Consider the following 6,485-nt stretch of genomic DNA (forward strand, 5'->3'; position numbering starts at 1 on the left):
GGGAATTTGGGGAGGGATTTCAGGTAGTTTGGCTACTTCTTCGGAAGGGCTTAATTTCATTTCAAATTCAAATCAATCAAACCTCTTTTTTTTTCCTGGAGGCTTTTGTGTGTGTGTGTGTTTGTGTGTGTGTGTATCTCCCGGGGGGGGGGGGAGAAAAGAACTCTCATTGTGTGTCTGTGGAATCTCTTTTCCTTTATATTCAGTTTTCAAAAGTTCATTTTAGAGAGGCTTGTGTCTCTCAGGGAATTTGGTGGGTGGCTGGATCCATCATTCCTTTTTTCTTCCAAAACTTATTTGTTTGTGTGTGTGTGTGTAGTTCCACGGCAGGCTGTTTGTTCCACCTTCTGCCTCCCTGACTGCCTGATGGGTTACATAGTCAAAGCAGGCTGTTTGTTCCACCTCCTGCCTCCTTGACTGGGAGGAGAGAATTCCTGCCTGGCACTGGTTGGGGCAGACCAGGCCGGCCCTCTTGGCATCCAAGCCTAAACCCTCTCCCGGCATGCCAGGATGTGACAAGAGGTCCAGACAACCCTCTTGGAGCACCTAGACCCGGTCCCAGCACCCCCAGACATGACTAGAGTGCCAGCCAACCCTGCTTTGGCACACGCAAAGCCTGTCCCCATCCCCAAACGTGCCAAGAGGGCCAGGCTGTCTCAGCCCCCCAAAACCTCTGAAGGCTATCTTTATCATATCTGGGCGGTCTCAGCAGCCAAGTTGCAATCTCTCCCCCCCCCCCCGCTTTCTAGTTCTAAGCGAGCATCTTTGTCGCCCCATCGCCCGGCTTCAGATTGCAGAGCTTATCTGTTTCCGACAGCCCCACGGCCCCGTGGATTAACTGCTGTTAGTAGCACCGGCCCCGTTCATCTGATGCTACTGCTGGTGACGTTGGAAGTTGCAAGCAACCTCAGTTGCCTCCTGGGGCCAAAAACCTTTCCTTTGAAGGCAAATCTGATGTTGCTGAAGACGACCAGAGTCTGCTCTGCTGCCTTTTGACTCAGTGCCCTGATGGGGCCAAAAGAGCCTGTTTTCCTCCTGCCAACTTCCTCAGTGCCTGGCAGAGCCAAAAAATACCTCCTTGCCTCCAGTCCTCCTGAGGGCAAACTCTGCTTCACTGGCAAATGTAATGTTGTGCTGAGCTGAAGACAAACTCGATGCCTCATGCATGCCTCTGCCAAAGGGACCTCTCATTCTGCCGGGGCTAAATATAACTCCCTCAATGCCATGGGCTTCTATGCTGTGTGGTAAACTCTCCTGGGGGGCGACCCAATTTGTGGGTGAATAACTCTGAGTTCCAATATCCAATCTGCACCAAAGTTGGCAGGCATGTTGGGGAAAGACATAGGAAGCTCTGCTATGATTCTGGAGTATCTAAGTACCTGGGGGAGCCTTTCCTTGGGGGTCCTCTTTGTGACTATATCACTCAGGGGACCATTATCCAATGTTCAGGAGTTGTAGAAATGCATCTGAGGAAGCTTCCCTTCAAATTTGGTGTCTCTAGGTCATCGGGGGCCAGTGTTATAGCCGTTTAAAGTGCAGATGAATCAATTCGTCGATTCGTCAAAGAATATTCGTATCCGTTGATTCGTTGACCTTGATGAATAACGGATCAAAACGAATTGCCTTTTTTTAAAAATTTGTCCCCAACTCTAATGGAGAGAGTTAGAAAGCTCTCAGGATCATAATCAATATTGAAATTGACACTTATCTGTCTACTGTCTAGACCTCACAATGTGTTTTATTTGGGGGCAGTGAAGGAAGGGGGGGAAGATTTTCACTATTCTCTTGAACTTTATTTGGGAATATTGCAGACACTCAAAAGATGTTGCTTTTTAAAAGTGAATCAACCTGGTCCAAACATTCTGCCTTAGCATTTGAAGTGTACTACTTGGTTTTGCCACTTCTTCAAATTAAGGAGTATACATGTATAAAAAAGCTCATATTTTATGGGAAAATATGCCACCATGCTATGATGATCCATATGTTTTAAAAGAAAAGAAGGATGTAGGGAAAATGCATCAGAAACGTATTGTGTGGGAGGATGCTTTGAAATAAGGTGGATTTTCATGTGTGAATGTTTGTGTTTATGTGCAAGTTTTAAATGATGGATGAATGTAGAAATAGGATGGGACAAGCCTATGAATGAATGCAGAGCTGTTTTGGGTCTGGTCGGTATCTGGATGTCACAGTGATCTCCCCCCCCCCCCCCCGTGGTTCAATAATCAGCTCACTTTTGTGTTTGTGTGCTCCTGAACCACACAGTCTTTTCCTAATTCTTTCGGATTTCACTGGGTGTACCCAAACTATAATGAAGCCTATATGCAGCCTGACCTGAAATATTGGCTGAAATCCTGTTGCCGTGACTTACTCCACGTAAGGCGGATGATGTCATAAGCGGCAGCGATTTTTCAGAAATTAAACATTTCCAACTAATTCCTCAAAGAGGTTCCTGTGTAATCCCTTTCATCATTGGGGAAAGCCAGGGCAGTCAACTGGATCCCCAGATGTTCTTGGACAAAAACTCCCAGAAGCTGTGCTGGCCAAGATTTCTGGGAGATGTAGTCCAAGAACGTTTGGGGACCCATGGCTGGGGACCGCTGATCTAATGAACGACACCTCTTTTGTTCAGCAGTAGCAGCTACCAACGTAACACTAGTTTTCCAAGAGGTCCCTAAAGGTTAGAACCTGTTAATTGGACAGTGAGTGGTTTGTTAAGAAGTCTCTTAGGCTGAAGTAAGCATAGAATATCAACCGCATCGACTGTAACAGTTATGGCCAAGAAAAGTGGGGGACAGTGTTGGAAAAGAGACCTGATTTTTATATGCATTTTTGCCCCAATGTTGCATTTCCAAGTTCATGTTACTCCAGCTGTATTAAGCTGCATCGCTCCCAATAAAAATATGATACACCCCAAAGCTCCTGATATAATTTTGACTTTCTAGTAACTGCCAAGTGGGGATTTCTCATTACATCAGTACTGAGCTTAAAATGTTTGCTTTCTGGACAACTATTTCTGTATTTCCAAGGTGTACTTTTTGCAAGGCATTTTTTCTCTCTCACATATTTTAAAGTTTTTGTAGACCATTTTTCACCTGAACGTTCAATTTTCAGGGTATGGAACTTTCTGTGATGTGTGCATTCTTTTTAAAATAAAGAGGTCTAGAGCAAAATTTGAAGATGCGTAAAAAAAAACCATGGATAATTGATTTCCAGTTCATGTACGAGTTTTGGAAATTAAATTCATTTTGGAGCCAAGATGAAACATGGTTATTTACCAAGGCCTTCGGGGATTAAAACAGTAGGCTGTGAGGCTTCTTAATTTTTATTGAGTTTTTAATGTGCACATATATTTGGCTAGATAGCTCACCGGTTTAGGTCTCTGGCCAGAGGTTGGGAGTTCGATTCCTCACTGGGCCTCCTGGGAAAAGAGCCAGCCTATGTAGCCTTGGGCAAGCTGCACAGTCCCACAGCGCCCCTAGTGGAAGGGAATGTGAACCACCTCTGAGTATATCTAGAAAACATGGAAGGGGTTGCCATAGGTCAAAAGGGTGCACAATTATTGTTATTTTACAGCTTTATATATGTTTTAAGCCTTCCACCCTTCTGAGATTGATAAAAATGGGTACCCAGCTTGTTGGGGGGAGTGACAATGTGTCGTATCTATAATTAAATTGTAAACTGCTAAGAGAGTGTTTTAAGCACTAGGGGGTGGTATATAAGTCGCACCCTTTTTTGGCTTCAAATGTTTTTAAAAATTTACTATTGAATTGTTTTTACATTGTTTTTATTGCTGTGCTCCAGCCAGAAATTACAAGATATACGGCACACTATAAATGCTCCAAATATATTAATAAAATCAATTAGCTGGCTTAACGAATGTCACTGAAATTAAAAACCAGTTAATCATTGCTTTCCAGTTTACCTACTAACATTGGAAAGGTGAATTAACTAAAATATAAAATGGAAAAAAAGTGCCAACCAGCCTCCTTCCTCCCAAGCGATAATATCCAGTTCACAAATTCTAGGTTTAAAAAACGGGAAAGGAAATTCAGAAAGAGACAACCCTCTGCTTTTTGCTTAAGCCCGGATACATCAAACCCTGCTTCACAATGCCTAGCTCTTTTATAGCACCAACCATCTTCTTGACCTTTCCGAATTGTGGTAAGTGAAATAACATTGCGCCACAATGTAAAATTAGTGGCACAGCAGTTCCGACAACTGAAACCATTGTGAGCTTAACTTTCCTCAATTCAGGTGGGGTGTGGCTACACAATCTGTAGTACACAACCCTTGATTGGCTGTCAAGTCTTCTTGACATGCCCTACTGCCTGTGCTGGATTGGCCAAGGGGGGGGATTTAATATCACCCTGTCACAGCCAATAGAAACATGGCATTCCTTGAGTCATTGTTTAGTTACAGTGACAGAACCCTGATAGGCTGAAGGAGGGTGATTTATGGGCTTCTGCTGAAGAGTAACTGAGTTTTATCAGAACATAATGATGTGGTACTAATGCTCATTGCCAGCAACTTGGCCGACCAGTTTTCAAAAGGTTGGCGTCTGACCTTGCCCAAATTTAAGTACATCTCATTTTGGGGAGCGGGAGGGAAGTTAGCATTTGTGCATTCATCGGAAGCATCAAGGGCTAATATCCCTCTCCTCCAGCCAAACCATCCTCAAGAGCCACTTTTTGGTTCTAAACGGTAGGAGGGACACCCTTTCTTCCCAAAACAGGGGCATGGAGTAGTTTCCCTAAATTCTCGCCCAAATTTCTGCACAGGTTCTGGAGTGCTGGATTAGAGATGGACCCGCTACCCAAAGAGGAAATGAGAGAAATGGAAATATTCTCAGGAATTGGTTCAGTCCGAGTATGGAAAACACACAGGATTAGAGGAGTGTGTGAGCTAGCAATGTAAGCTTCTGGGTTTTGTGGGGTTTTTAAAAAAAGAAATCAATAAAAGGATGCAACAGATAAACCTTGAAAAAGGACTTGAAAGCCCTTCTCAGAAATGGGGTAAGGTTGGAAGTGAAATCCACAGGTCTGCTGACTTGGGTTTGTGGCCTGATCTTTAATTAATCATCATCAGCACCATCATCATCCAACTTGATAAGACACCTTGAACTTAACACACCAGACGTAGGAGGAACAGAACGAAGAAATGTCTGGATCATTGACGTTGCAATTCCAGGAGGTGCCAGAGTTGAAAATAAAGAATTGGAAAAAAACTAACGAAATGCAGAGACCTGGCAATGGAAACATCTCGCTTGTGGATGAAACGCACTTCAAAGGTCCCCGTCGTCATTGGGGCTTTGGGAACAATTTCAAGACATTTCACGCAGTGTTGTAAGCAGTTGCAGATCTCAGAAATCACACCATCAGAGCTACAGAATATGGCAATATTAGGAACCCGCATACACACTGCACCAATGTTTAACAGATCCATAGATTTTTGGTTAAAACTTCTCTATTATATAATAACCAGTCAATGTTTTTGTAATTTTGATTGACTGCATCTGGTATTTCTGAATAATCATCCCTTTCAAGAGGGCACAAGGGAGAATCAAACTCACAACCACTAACCACTGAGCTATTTAGCAGTTCTATGCAGGTCCCTTCCAGCTCTGAACTTCTAAAGTTACTATTAACTACCCCTTAGTTATTTTATTTCAGTCACCATACAAGCAGAGGCGGGTGATTCCAAATATCAGGGGAGCTTTAAAGTTTGGACCACAATCATGGGGCAGATCCAACACACCAACCAAACCAGTAGCCAACTTCTGCTGCACCGTTCCTGGCTCAGACACACCTATTTTCTCTCCAGGGACACCAATAAAATAATAACTGTGCCTCGTGTCTTTTCTTTTTCATTAAATATGGGGGAAATCAGTCTTATTCACAGTAGCTTGAGAAGAGGTAGCCATGTTCGTTTGTGCTAGGCTACAAGACAAAAACCAATGAGAAAGAAAAAAAATAAAGAAAACAGAAGCATTGTAGTACCTTAACGACTCACTGCTATATTTTAATATGAGCTTTCATGGATAAGTCCACTTCCTCAGTCTGAAAAACAGCTGCATTTGATCCAGATGTTAACCTGGGAAATATGATTTAGAGCAATCCATTTAAGAAAAGCATATTAAACAGAGTTCTTCCCATCCTTACTTTTAACTCCAGCAGAGAATGTGAAAATTAGTTTATGTTCTTTTGCCTTATACTTTCCTTATTGCAGTTATAAGTCCTTGACTAATAGCCACCTTTTTTCTCCTTCAGGTGAACGACAGACTCCATGCTTAAACCATCAAATTATTGTAATTAAAAGAACCCCCGCGCTTCCACCATCCAGGCAAAGGCATAATTCCTCCCCAAGGGTGTGAGCAGAGTGTTTGGCCGGACCGTTGAGCTTCTGAAAGATTGCTTTGTATGTCAACTTAAAACACAAAAGGCCAATCTCTAGAAAGAGGCAGGACAAATAACAGATCCTATAATAAT

General features: G+C 43.0%; 1 long non-coding RNA gene across 1 annotated transcript; it reads right to left on the reverse strand.

The window, feature by feature from the left end:
• Nucleotides 1-3,306: 3,306 nt before the first annotated feature.
• LOC140701701 (uncharacterized) lies at nt 3,307-6,071 on the reverse strand. The gene is made up of 2 exons (XR_012080626.2): nt 5,997-6,071; nt 3,307-3,511 (listed from the first exon to the last, which is right to left on the reverse strand). It is a non-coding gene; the product is annotated as an uncharacterized LOC140701701 (long non-coding RNA).
• Between the last annotated feature and the right edge of the window lie 414 nt (nt 6,072-6,485).

Source organism: Pogona vitticeps, chromosome 7, assembly GCF_051106095.1.
Source record: "Pogona vitticeps strain Pit_001003342236 chromosome 7, PviZW2.1, whole genome shotgun sequence".
NCBI classification, from domain to species: Eukaryota; Metazoa; Chordata; class Lepidosauria; order Squamata; family Agamidae; genus Pogona; species Pogona vitticeps.